A 14,489-nucleotide genomic window follows, 5' to 3' on the forward strand; every position below is an offset into this window, starting at 1 on the left:
TAAAATTCCCATATACGATTGGATGGTGAGATATGGCAGTAAAATTAGAGGGTCCTTCAGAATGGTAACACATGAGGGGTACGACCCGACGGCGCACATGGGAAAGTGATATCTCTGCCGGACTTTAGGTTAGGATCGGTAACGCTCAGGTGACACGCCTGGTGTTTTATCCATAGGCTGTGGTAACCGTTTACCATCAGATGGGCCGTATGCTTGTTTGCCACCATCGTAGTGTAAACAAAATGTAGATGGCAGTTGACCACTTACCACCAGGTCAGACTTAACTGCCATTGTTGTTATCTGTTATTCTTACTACGTATAAAATATATTTTTTAAATAATAATCGAATATGGTACGTCACATCCCTAATTAGAACTAACATACCACTTCTGGTCCCATCAAAGAGTTTATAGAACAAACTATAACATAAATTCGCTTCGGAGCATTTCAAAACTTCTCCTATCTCTAATCTTTTGAAGTGCAGTATTAAACGTCGGATTTTCAGAGCTCTATCTTTATTAATTACTAGTTGAATCCCGCGGTTCTCCCCGCTTGGGATATAATCCATTTTACTAAAGATATCTATATTAAAAATAATTTTTAAAATCAACGAAGTATTTTTTGAGATTATACTTTAACGAACAAACACTGAGTGTGAAGCGGTGTACTAAACTGCTAGACTTCAGTAGTCTAGCAGTTAGTACACCGCTTTACTTCAAGTGGTCACGGGTTAGATTCCTCGCACGGTGCAAACATTTGTATTGATAAGTATGAATGTTTGTATCGGTCTGGTGTTTTCTATGTATATTATTGTATACATAACAAAAAAATATGTGTATATATAAAGTCCAGTACTCATAAAACAAGCTCTGCTTAGCTTGGGACCAGATGTCGCTGTTTGAATTGTCCTGGGTTATTATTATTATTATACAAAAGTTTAAATATTACTTCTGTATTTAATACTAAATTATTACTCTGGCGAATTGCTCTGGCTTCCTCCGGGTGCCAATGTAGGATTCTCTATTTTTTTTTATACGATCATTCCAAGTTTAACGTTTACGTTTTATATTTATTTGCTGAGTTCCCGATATTTCGGCAGTGTTTCAACCACCATGATCACGGGTAAACTGAAGAGCAGCAGGTAGATGGAAAATGAAATCTTTTTAAGGGTAGACATATGCGTCTACCTTCACACGTCTTCGTTTGTTGCTACTACTGGAACTCGCACGATATTCATCTCGGCAAACTGTACTCACAGTATCTTCACGTACATTTAATACACTTTCCCGTGATTTTTACTAATTATACGTATAAATAATGACCGCCTCAAGTTTAAAACAGTACATTCCAAGTTTATTCTCAAAAAATATCCTTGAAACTTTATATCAATTTTACGTCTAAGTATCTAAAACTCATATTATTATGAATAAATTTCATTTAACAATTTCCTTAACTGTTCAACATCAAAAGGAACCGTGACGTTGATATACGGTTAGACCATCTTAAAATGGAGATCTCAGTCTTAAAAAAAAAAACAAAAAAAAATGTAACATATACATCGGCTTAGACTTTGTTTTCGAACAACAAAAAGTGAAACGGCCCTGGAATAATTTACCGAACCCCCGACATCCACTTAGCGTGCATTAAAAAAACGTTTCCTTCCATCTAAAAATAGTTGGTGAACAAAATAAGTTATGTTGATCCCCAGTTATGAGCTACCGAAGAAGGGATTAGAAAGTTTCGTCCCAAATGGTGTTTTAAAGCAGAGTCTTTGGAACTCGCCTAAGGAGGTTGTTTAAAATGATCGGTCACATGTTTCTTTGTTTAAAACTTCAGCAGTTGTGTATATAATCTGTATTGATGTATATGGTTTTTATTTTTAATCTATGGTGATGTTCAAGTTTGCTAAATATAAATTTATTCATAATGAAGTTACTTAATGTGTAAAAGGTTCTAAACTTTGTTGTTATAGACTGCCTTGGTGGTTTAGCACATTGTCTTACTTCCGATGGTCGCGGGTTCGATTCCCCGCACGGTGTAAACTTTTGTATTCATATTTAACCATAAAAAAACATTGTATGTATAGTAGGTATATATTAATAATATCTCAGAACAATTCACAAAACGCAATCTAGTTCTAAGTTATCTAAGGTAAGCTTGTGTTATGGGTTAACACCTAACAAGAAATGATACACTTATAACATGTATATATTTAAATATATATATACTAGCTACTCGCCCCGGCTTCGCCCGGATGTACATGTATTATATATATATAAACTTTCCTCTAGAATCACTCTATCTATTAAATAAAACCGATTCAAAATCAGTTGCGTAGTTTTAAAGATTTAAACATACATAGAGACGGACAGACAGCGACAGCGAATCACGACTAATTGCTTAAATGAAGAACATATTAGTAAATACTGTTGGTATAATATTGATTAAGACGGCACAAATGTAATCACGGAACTCTATTATAGCTTAACATTTAGCATCAAACAGAGATAGGAAGGGAGTTTACAACATATATATATATATATAGCTAGTCCCGCAAAAGTTATTTTGTCATATAATTTGAAATCGCTATCAAAAAATAGGGGTTGGTGATAGAAGGGTGAAAATATTGGGTTGTGCGTATTTTTAATGCCACATTATAAAAAAAAGTCCAAAATTAAAAAAAAATGTTAGTGTTGGAAAACCCCTATCACTTAGGCCTATGAAAAATAGATAGTACAATAATTCTCAGACCTAAATATTTATATAAAAGTTCATAAAAATCAAAACCGTTACAAGCAGTTTCGGAGGCGTATGGTATAAACATCCATACTCACAAACTTTCGCATTTATAATATTATTAAGATATAAAATTCTCGTGTCACAATGTTAGTGTGACACGAGAATTTTAAACGCGAAAGTTTGTGAGTATGTATTTTACAGTAGTAATACAGCTTATACATCAGAATAACATAGGCTATAAATGTCACGCAGATGAAACCGCGGGCACATCTAGTAAGAATGTATATATATAAACAATTTCAAACACGAACAAACCGCATTACGAATAACCATTTATATTCAGTGGGTTGTCCAAGAAAATTGGCTAGCCTGTTCCTTAGATGAGAACAACTTTCGCCATTAAGTTTCAACTGAGCATCTTATTGTTATCAAATGGGAATTCTGTTATAGTATTATACAAGAATCTTGTATTAATATAGAAACAGAAGCGTCTTAGAGAGGACTTTAAAGGAAAGCACTGCATCAGTTAGAAAACTCACATGTAACCAATTCTTTATCTATACGTTCTGTAGATACATTATTAGTTATGTGTATGTCAGTCTGTTTACTTGTACTATGTATATATAACTAACACTGTAAAGGAATTACTTTTAATTTTATTATAATTGAATTGGGTTAAATATAATTGGATGAGACAAATTTAATGTAATAATGCTGTTGGCGAAGATTATAATCTTCCTAAAATAAATAAAAATATATATCTCAATTTTACTCCTAAATGTTTAGATCTACACATATACTATATATTTAGATCTGTTTTGACTAATTCAGTCGATGTACCTAATAGCACAGAGCAATGAATACTACATTTTATAAGAGTTGAGGTTACGAGTTTAACTTAGATTGGAATTCTTTAATGTTTCTAAAAAAAATCATAACTAAACTGCTGATCTAAATTAAATCTGATATGATGATAGTTTATATCACGACTGTGAACATATTTTATGCTAAGTACAAGTAATGTTGAGTAGATTTATTCATAAGGACATCCCGCCTGTGCAAACTCGCCTCATTAAAAATATAATAATGTTTTTGTGAAACATTAAAATAGAGTATGCACAAAATTCCATTTTAATGTTTCACACAAAAATTGTTTTGTTTTTAACGAGGCGGGCTTGCACAGGCGGGATGTCCTTATGATTAAATCTACGTAACATTACTTGTAGATATGATACACAAAAAGTATTGGTAATCACAGCTTCTTAGAAATATATTTTTTCTAGCTGTGATTAAATCCCAAAATTTCAAATTTGGAAACACGAATTCAAAAAGAGAACTCATCTAAAAGTTTTACCAACCAATATGAATATATTTTTAAATTTGATGAGTAATATTATAAAATTTCAAATTTAGAACTCATCAAAGAATTCTTCTAAAAGTGTTACCCACCAGTTTGTATTATTAATTTTGATTAGTAGAGTTTTTGTCTATGGATGACATAAGCAAAATAGTTTTATATATATTTTTTTTTAATTATCACATAAGCGAGTATACTGATATTTGCATTCTCTACCAGTCTATAATTTCGATGTATAGATATAGTCGAAGGTTCAGTACAGAATAAACATTAATAATTATACAAGTGTGATGACAAATACGAGTAAATATTATATATTTTTTAAATTCGTGGAACTCCAGGCACACACGTTATATGGCCACATGTAAGTGTTAACAAATACACGAATATTACCGTCATATTAAAATAACTTCTAAATATAGATGTTACCCTTAACTCTTAAAATATATGGATAGTTATTTTTAGATGCTTCCATTATGTGGTTTAACGTCAAATTTTCTAAATTACACTCTTTGACTTGTTTGTAATTAATTTTCATACTTCACTCGTGTGAACTTTGGTTGACTTGGGTACACGTGTTGAAAACGATTTTGCAATAGACATTATGCTTTTTTTTTAGTTGTGTACTTTTATGGAAATCTACAGTAATGTTATAAATGTCAAAATATGTCTTTTTATTTTTTTCGTGTATATGTATATAAATGTATATATAGGCGGTCTGAAAAAAAATCATAACTAAACTTCTGAACTAAATTAAATCTGATATGATGATAGTCTTGTCTGATATCACGACTTTGAACATATGCTATATTTTGAATTTTATTAACTTTTAAATCTTTTAAAAAACAAACAATAAATATGACAATGTGTTTGTCTGTCTATTAGTTACGATTTGACGACTAAACTACTCAACTTATTTTATTGAAAATATACATGACGATCGATTGTATCACGAGAATGAACATTTGTCTTTTTTTTAAAGACCAGTCGATATCGCAACTTGGTGTTTATTACAAACATTATCTATTTTATCGATTTTTATTTTATCGATGTCGATATGTCCCATCTCTACACGTATAAGGGTTAATGTCGTCTGCATACCGGATTTATCAGTTGGTTATCGTCAGCTTGACGAAGTTTGGGAAACTTTACACGGATAGGTATTTCGAAGTTGTCAAGTGGAATTTCTACGTGCTACACCCCTCATTTAGAGATGTTACGGTTCATGCACAAACTGATAAACAAATATGACAAACATATAGTTATATATATATTATATAGTTCGAAGACCTCTATGGACCAGTGGTTGGGCACATCGTTTTATCTCAGATGGTCGCGAATTTTATTCATGTTTGTTTGTATTTGTGTTGGTTCTTTCTATATATATATATTAGTTATCTAGTACCTATAATAAAAGCTCTGCTTATTTTAGAATTAAATGGCGCTGTGTGAATTGTGTATATATATATATATATATGTATATACATATAATATCAATAAAAAGAAGAACGAAGTCGCAGGCACCGCTAGTATAAATAAAACCGTTATTTTACAAAGTGTCCAACAATAGGCTGACGAATGTTGCCAATAAGAAAATTAACCTAAAGGAATTCGCCAACACAAATAAGGAAGCTAAAGTGGGAGCAGCATCGTGAAATATTAAATCGGAACTTGTAATAACGTCTCCAGTGTTGCCAACTGTAACGATTTCAATCGAATGAATTGGTAATTACATAGAGTTGTATTGTGTTTGTGTTGGCGTGACTTTGGTTTTCGACCTTTTTTCTTTTTACTTTAACGTATTTTTACACTTTTTCCTTTGTTATTGAACACACGGTTTTCCTTGTCCCTCTGTTTGTTTTGATATTGACTAGCCGAGTCCTGAATTCGAATATATCACAAATTCGCTCTATTTCCTTCTCTTTATAATGTTACTATAGATTACTACTAGTTTTTGCAAGTGAATGTGTCCGTAATGTCAGGATTGTACTAGAAAGTTATCTTTTCTATTTCTAATGAAAAATAAAATCCAAATTACACGATATCTGGTTCGTTGTCGTTGAACCATGAAATCGTAACAAACAGAAATTTCATTCTTTTAATATACGTACATTGTATTTATTTCATTAAATGCAACGTAAATATTGGTACAATTTTCCAATTTGCAGTTTTGCAGTATCCGTGGCTAGCTCGTCGGTTTTTAATGTTTGTATTAGCCAATATTATTTTATCTGATAACCGGATTCTGCCATTGTTACGATTTCTATTGAATCGCTTTTATTTGTTTTTATCCGTAAAATAAATAATATTGAATGATCTCTTGTGATTAATGTCGAATTTACGTTGTATCAACTCTAGATTATATCTCATTCAAAGAATCCAATATTTAAAAATGGAACATTTTATCATTCCCTACAATATAAAATGAAATGTTGTAAATTTATCAAAGCAGTTGTTCAAATATCAACCAATATACTTATATCTTAAATTACATTTTAGCTAGTTATTTTACTGCTCTTATTACTATTTTCGCTTAATATTTGTGTTCAGTTTCTTAAGATTGTATTTATAAAATGTAGAATATAATTATTATTATATTTAGTATGTTCCAATTAAATATACGTGCGTTGTAGTAGCCATATTGCTTTACATAAAAAAAAGGTTCCAGGTTCAATTCTGGTTAGAGCTGATATTATGGACATAGTCTAAACTCACTTTAGTATTATTGTTGTCGATTATATGTTGATTTAAGATAAAGTAAATATGTAATAATATTGTCTATGATAAATTAATTCATTATCTTTCCCAACATGTAATATATACTATTAATGTCTCATACGGATCATTTGGACCTATAATACATAGATATCAATAACATTCTGATCTTAAGGTCAAAGTCGGGAACATCTCGTAAACTAAACCTCTCAAGGATGTTATCTGATCTTATATCTTATTACGTATCACTTTGATGCCGTAACGGTAATCACAAGTGCCTTAAATGTGTCTTAAAAGCCCACTCAAGTCTCGAACTCATGTAAAGTATAGGATATTACGGAAAATTTCGCGTCGAAAATGACACGTCTCGACCGTATATTGGGGGTTATCCGAATGTTTCGCGAGAAAAAATTATGGGCAATACTGGAAGGCGAACGGTTCGAGAATATTTTAAGAGGCTCCTTATATCTATATGCCAGGATTAGTACATTCAAAGTACTAATAACGGGTTACTCGAATATTTGTATACCAGGGTTAATACATTCAAAAGCCTTAATAACAGGCGACTCCAATATGTGTATGACTGGATTAGTATATTCAAAGCCCTAATAACGACTTCTCGAATATCTGTATGCCATGATTAGTACATTCAAAGTACTAATAACGGGTTACTCGAATATGTGTATGACTGGATTAGTACATTCAAAGCCCTAATAACGACTTCTCGAATATCTGTATGCCATGATTAGTACATTCAAAGTCCTAATAACAGGCGACTCGAATATGTGTATGACTGGATTAGTACATTCAAAAGCCCTAATAACGGGCTCCTCGAATCAATACTTCAGTAGACCTTGCTATTGAAAAATAACGATATATGCATCATGACTAGGGCCCTCACTGGACACTGCAAATTTAAAACACAAGGCAAAATTAGGCCTCAGCTTAACAATGAACTACAGATTTTGCACGGGAGAGGAAACGTCACTACACATTCCATGTAGTTGTAGCCCACTAGTACACGTATAGAACAGCTTAGAAATTTTATGTTTTATAAATTACTAACTACTCGCCCCGGCTTCGCACAAATGTACATGTATCTAAATATATATAATTCAAAGGTGACTGACATAGCGATCTATCAACGCACAGCCCAAACCACTGGACGGATCGGGCTGAAATTTGGCATGCAGGTAGATGTTATGACGTAGGCATCCGCTAAGAAGGATTTTGATTAATTCTACCCCCAAGGGGATAAAATAGGGGATGAAAGTTTGTATGAAACTTTGTCAATTTTAAACCGATCGGGCTGAGACTTTGCATGCATAAATCTACTATGACGTAGAAATAAAGGATTTTGATAAGTTCCACCCCTAAGGGGATAAATTTACACGACCGAAGCCGCGGGCAAAAGCTAGTTATATATATAACTCTTCTTCTTGAATCATTCTATCTATTAAAAAATTGCTTCAAAATCCGTTGCGTAGTTTTAAAGATTTAAGCATACATAGGGACGGACAGACAGCGACAGCAACTTTGTTTTATACTATGTAATGATTTTTTTTGGTGTAATGGTTATGTATCGTCATTTTAATTTCTCTGATAAATAATTTTCAAGTACATTAGCTAAAGTATATTATTCAGCGTAGAAATATTAAAGGTTGTAATAAATGTATTGTTTTACGAGTTATAACTTTAACAGGTCTCCGGGTAGCTGTATCGTAATTGTATATTGTTGATTTATTATCGTTCAGAGAATTAACTTTACAAGGTCAAGCCTCCGGTGATTTTTTTTGTAACCAACTTTTTTTTGGCAAAAGGAATATATGTTATACAGCTATGTTTTAATTTAAAATCATTTGGTAACCAAATATTTCAGGCTTGTAACTATATGTGAAATATTTGAACAAATTTTTCTGCTTATATAAATTACGTAGCGCGAGAGATAAAAATATATTAGATATATATTACTAACTATTAGCAGCGACTACTCCTGGAGGATTTTTAAATTAGTTATACCTTAGTAATAAACTATCTTTACATAAAATTCCACTAAGATCCGGTTCAGTAGTTTTTTCGGAAAAATTCATACTACACTAAAATATAATAAAAATACATAGATATTTTTTTGCAAATACATAATATACATAGAAAACACCCCGACCGATACAAACTATCATACTCATGAATAAAAATAATTGTATCGTGCGAGGAATCGAACCCGCGATCATCTGAAGCAAGATATTAAACAGTTCTACATAGAAAACAACAAGTACACATCACTAGACAGTAAATTTTATTAGTGGTACAGACAATAAACCGACCGACATACATGCTATTTAAATTTTATAATCAACTTATGAACGAACGTCAATTGTGGCTCCCGGCTTTGATAATTGAAGTGTTCCGTTTTTTTTAACCCCGCTGACTCAGTAGCCACTTAATACAATCATGGTCTTTGTTATTGAACATACTATTGACTAACGTGCCTGGAAATAGTTCATACATTTGACGGTCTCGGTGGTCTAGCGGTTTAGTACATCGCTTTGCTTCCGATGGTCGCGGGTTCGATTCCTTGCGCGATACAATTATTGGTATTCATGATTATGATTGTTTGTATCGGTTTGGATATGTATAGATGTATAGCGACTTCGTCAGCGTGGAATTTAACTTTATTTTTCTAAAATAAAAGTAGCCTTAGTTACTCCTTATTACATCAGTTATCTGCCAAAAAACGTCAATTTCAGAGATTAGCCAGAACAAACAGACAGACAGACAAAAATTGTAAAAAATGTTATTTTGGTGTATGTACCGTATTTATATTCATATGCATGTAGTAAAAAACGGTTATTTCAATATTACAAACAGACAGTCCAATTTTAAATAAAATTATATTATTATGTATAGATGTATATATAACAAAAAAAAGTATTTATATCAGTAGTCTAGTACCCATAACACAAGATCTGCTTACCGTGGGACTAGATGGCGCTGTGTTAATTTTCCGGGGGTAATAATAATAATAAAACTCAATGTGCACCTGGTATTTATTATTATTCTTTTATATATGTTTCATATATCTCCCTTATTACTTGAGTAATACGTTCAAATTATTAATATAGACACATAAGTAGGTACACAATGTGCATAATAAAAAAGTGTTTATAATAAAAACTACATATTGTATCATGACTCAGTAATTACAGTCACACTATAACTAACCTAAATGACCAGGTATGCAAGTTCGACCCGATACTGTTGAAAACTTTTTATAGCAATTCACACCTACGTTTGTTAACTGCAGTACAAAAAGTAACTACCTGATTCCTATAAAGATTGACTCATCAACAACTGATTCACTTAACCGCAAAAGTATAAGAACCAATATCTATTACCGATTATTGTATTTTTTGTCTTTTTTCTAGTTATTCGGAAATCATCGTTTTTCGTTTTAGTTTCCTTGCGTTTTGCAATCTTTTATGTTGTTTTTAAGTGAGTATCAGATCCCGTATTAAAAAGTCCTCAAGGGTCATCAGTTCGAGTCTGACCAACACAAAAAAAAATCTCTAACGTATATATTGATAGATACATAGAAAACATTCAGACAGATACATACAAACAATTACACTAATACACTTATATATATATATGTTTGTAATCTGAGAGAAATCAAACCCGACCATCGGAAGTAAGATGGTGTGCTAAAACGTTTTGGACCTGTAATACTGCAACCCGCACATCTATTGTGTTCGCCCTTTTTTTAAAGTTCATTGCCTAGACCAAAGAAAAGAATTGAAGAGTTCTTAGGAGCGATGGTTGTTATCTCCTTAGGATAGAGTGTATACTTTCCAAAGGAGATATTTCGTTTATGCATGACTAGGCTACAACCACATAGGATGAGTGGCGTTGCCTTTTCTGCTCGGCAAAATCTGCAGTTTTGTTCAGCTAAGGTCATTTTCGCCATGTGTTTGTTAAGTTCACAACCCTCCTTTTTATTTCATCGTAGTTGGGTAAAAAAACATTGTAACATCTATTTCTATAGCTCTTGTAAACATCTACTTTATAGTAAGTAGGTACTTGTAGCAATATAATTTCAGATTTTTCACAGCCTATAAACGTTACATGGTTCCCTCCTCATTTTATTAGTATTAAAAAGGGAGGGATTACGTCGACATTATAAGGAAGTCGGTACGAGATTTTCTATTGTCGTTTTTTGTTGCCCGTCAGCAGGTTTTTTTCTAAACACGCTCATTTTATTAAATAATCGAAATCGTGAATTCGTGAGTGACTTGTCATTGGTTCTTTGTGTTCGATTTTTGGCGGGAATCTGTGATTCGATATTTAAAAAATTGGCGGTAAAAAAATTAATGGCGGCGATTAATACTTCTATACTGATATAAAGCTGAAGAGTTTGGTTGTTTGAACGCGTTAATGTATTGAATTACTAGACGTTGCATAAAAAACTAGCCCCTTTAAATAGATTATAGTTAACTTTAAACATTACGCTATATCTCTGAAGTTATGTATAAAAATAAAAAATTAACATGAAAGCTAAAGAAAAAATAACTATATACGGTTGGCGCGACACTACAATGGTTGGTTATGGGACAAGGAGGTTGCTAGTTCTTGTAAATAAAACGGCGGCTGAAACTATGGGACATAACTAGTATATTATATATTTTTATTTTAAGTCTATCATACATACACTAACTTCTTCGATGCTTACTGAAGCATAAAATATATTTGTATTTTTAAAAAAGTTTTCAATAACGCGGGAAACTGTTAGACTTTTTTCACCTAATTATAGATCCTGTATTAAATTCGAAAAAGTTTAAATTTCGAATAGAATAGATTTATTTTTTATTGTGAACAGTATGACTAGTAGGTATTAACTCGCTTTTCCTTTGTACAATACGCCATAGTAAATATTGCAAAACGCTCGACTAAATTTCATTATAACAAGAACCTGCTAATAAATGTATTCTTGATCTTCATTATTATTATATTACGCTGTCATAAACCTTATTAGGGAACGGACAACCGCCCGTTGGGCGGAAGCAAGCGTCAACATTTAATTTTCTTGGAATTCGTGAACAATTCAAAATTTGAAAAAAGAACATGTTTCAAAAATAGATTGCGTCACATCAATCTGTCAAAAAAACGGGTAAATTGTGAGTCGGACGCATATTGAGGGTTCTCAACAAATATTGTATTTTTTTTGTATGATAATGGAATGGTGTATCCGCCTGCAATAACGGTTTATGCTATCGGGGTTGTGGCAGTTAGGAGTGACAAATTCAACAGGAATGATGGTTTTCCATGATGGTTTCCAGGGAGAACCGCGTGGAGGTAAAACTGACTGATAGTATATGCTAGAATTGGGGTCAATAATCCAAATTGCTTACAATCTCCTTCCCCCCACAAATATGTATTTGTTTATGTGATAATTGATATAAGTAGGTTGCGCTAACAATAGGAATGAGGTGATAATACAAAAGTCGTATGTAGGTATTAAATAGATACAAAAAAACTAGTAAATGTAATGAAAATTTCCTAAGTGTAGACTGTATACTATAGCAGATTTTTTTTTAAATCTTAGGCAAATTCTAAAATAATTTACCAACCAATGTAGAATATATTCTTTTTTTTTAAAACTTATCAATTTTAAGCCCCCAGTCCTTTTACTAGTTTCTGAACCATAAATGACTTGTCGCAACTGACAACCCATGACGGTAGATGTAAAATTAATTAAACTATTTCAAATGAGGAACATTATGTCTGTGATGAAAGGACCAAGTCGCATCATAACGGTTCCGTTTTACAATTCCAATGCGGGAACCCTAAAAATGTACGCTTTCACCGGTCCAGTACAGAGCAACTACGCACATAGAGACGTCAAAATCACAAAGTGGGTCACAGAACAAAGACTAGCGAAGTTTACACGTATCTACCTACCTATCGGAGCAACAAAACACTATCGCATTTTAAGAACAATAGCTTTTATCTCGTTCTGGTGAACTTTGAATTTGATAGCCTGTGAGAATCGCAAATAGTTGATTTTGTAACGCGAAACGGGGCTTCATGTTACACGCATGGCACTTTCTACACAAATCTTAGCAAGCGGAATGTCTTCGCCTCAGAAAAGTAGCGTACATTAAAAAGAAAACTAAGAATAATATTTTGATAAATTCTTAGATCCCGAATTCCATCTAGACTGGACGCTAGGGACAAAAATATGTATACATCCATACTTACATATAAATAAAATTGGAGTGTCTGTTCGTAATATTGAAATAACAGTTTTTTACTACATGCATATGAATATAAATACGGTACATATACCAAAATATGATTTTTTACAATGTTTATCTGTCTGTCTGCCTGTTTGTTTCGGCTAATCTCTGAAGTGGCTGGACCGATTTTGATGGGACTTTTATTGGCAGGTAGTTGATCTAATAAGGAGTAACTTAGGCTACTTTTACTTTAGAAAAATTCTTTTACTTTAGTTAAATTCCACGCGGACGAAGTCGCGAGTACAGCCAGTATAATATAAACGTTATTTGACGTTCATAAGCAGCTAAAATGTCCTACATGAATAAATGATTTTTGAATTTGAATTTGATTAGGATCTAGTACTAAGAATTTCTCAGGTAATTGATAAATAATTAATTAATTAATATAATATTAGATATTTGCGGGTAAATTGAAAATATGTAGTAATGCTACCACATATTGTGAAAAATTCAGTCACTGTGTTATATTTCACACAGCGCCATCTAGTCTCAAACTAAAAGCAGCAGTATCTAAAATAATAATATATGTAATAATAACATTCTAGAATACTGAACAAAAATAAGCTTTAAAATGTTCAAGGATATTATTATTATTTTTCTAGATCTGTCTGTTTGTATCTTACATTTCACGACTGAAACAGCTTAATTGAACTTAACGAAACTTGATATGAAGATAGTTTGAATCACTAGGACAGACATAGTCTAATTTTTATCTAAAAATCGAAACGAAGTCGCGGCTAACAGCTAGTGTATATGTTTTATCCGGCTGTATTGCATAGCTCTATTGCCTTTCATCTATTACGGCTGATTGTATTACTGTTCTCGTTTAGAGATGAGATACTTTGATGCTATTTAAATGTAAACATCCCCGGCCATTTGGAGCAGTTGCCAGCTCTAAAATAAAGTACATTTTTTATCCTAGTAATTTAGTTTATTAAATTTATCCTAAATTAAAGTGACATGAAATCATTGCCTGACTGAAGAATGGAATTATAATAGAAACATTTCAGGACAATTCACACATCGCCGTCTAGTCCCAAACTAAGCAGAGCTTGTGTTATGGTTACTAGACAACTGTTATAAATACATAGAGATACTTTTTTTTCTAAATACATACTTAATATAAGAAAATACTCAGACCGATACAAACAATCATACTCATGAATACAAATGTTTGTGCCGTGCGAGGAATCGAACCCGCGACCACCTAATGTAAAACAGTGTTATATAACCTAAACTGCCTAGACCACCGAGGTCGTGATAGTGAATAGAATATTCTTTATTCAAGTAAACTTTTTTGAGAACTATTTCGCGCTCATCAATGTTACTTGTGACCCGAGAGCTGGTAGCTACTTTGGCCAGAGGTTAAGTGTAGCCTTATAAAG

The 14,489-nt window shown here is 32.4% G+C and overlaps 1 protein-coding gene across 2 annotated transcripts in view; it reads left to right on the plus strand.

Moving 5' to 3' along the window:
* Nucleotides 1–14,489, plus strand: part of LOC131846224 (uncharacterized) — a 658,396-nt gene that overhangs the window by 626,910 nt on the left and 16,997 nt on the right. The window lies entirely within an intron of this gene.

This window comes from Achroia grisella, unplaced genomic scaffold (assembly GCF_030625045.1).
Source record: "Achroia grisella isolate CSIRO2021 unplaced genomic scaffold, CSIRO_AGI_Agris_v1 utg507, whole genome shotgun sequence".
Classification (NCBI taxonomy): domain Eukaryota; kingdom Metazoa; phylum Arthropoda; class Insecta; order Lepidoptera; family Pyralidae; genus Achroia; species Achroia grisella.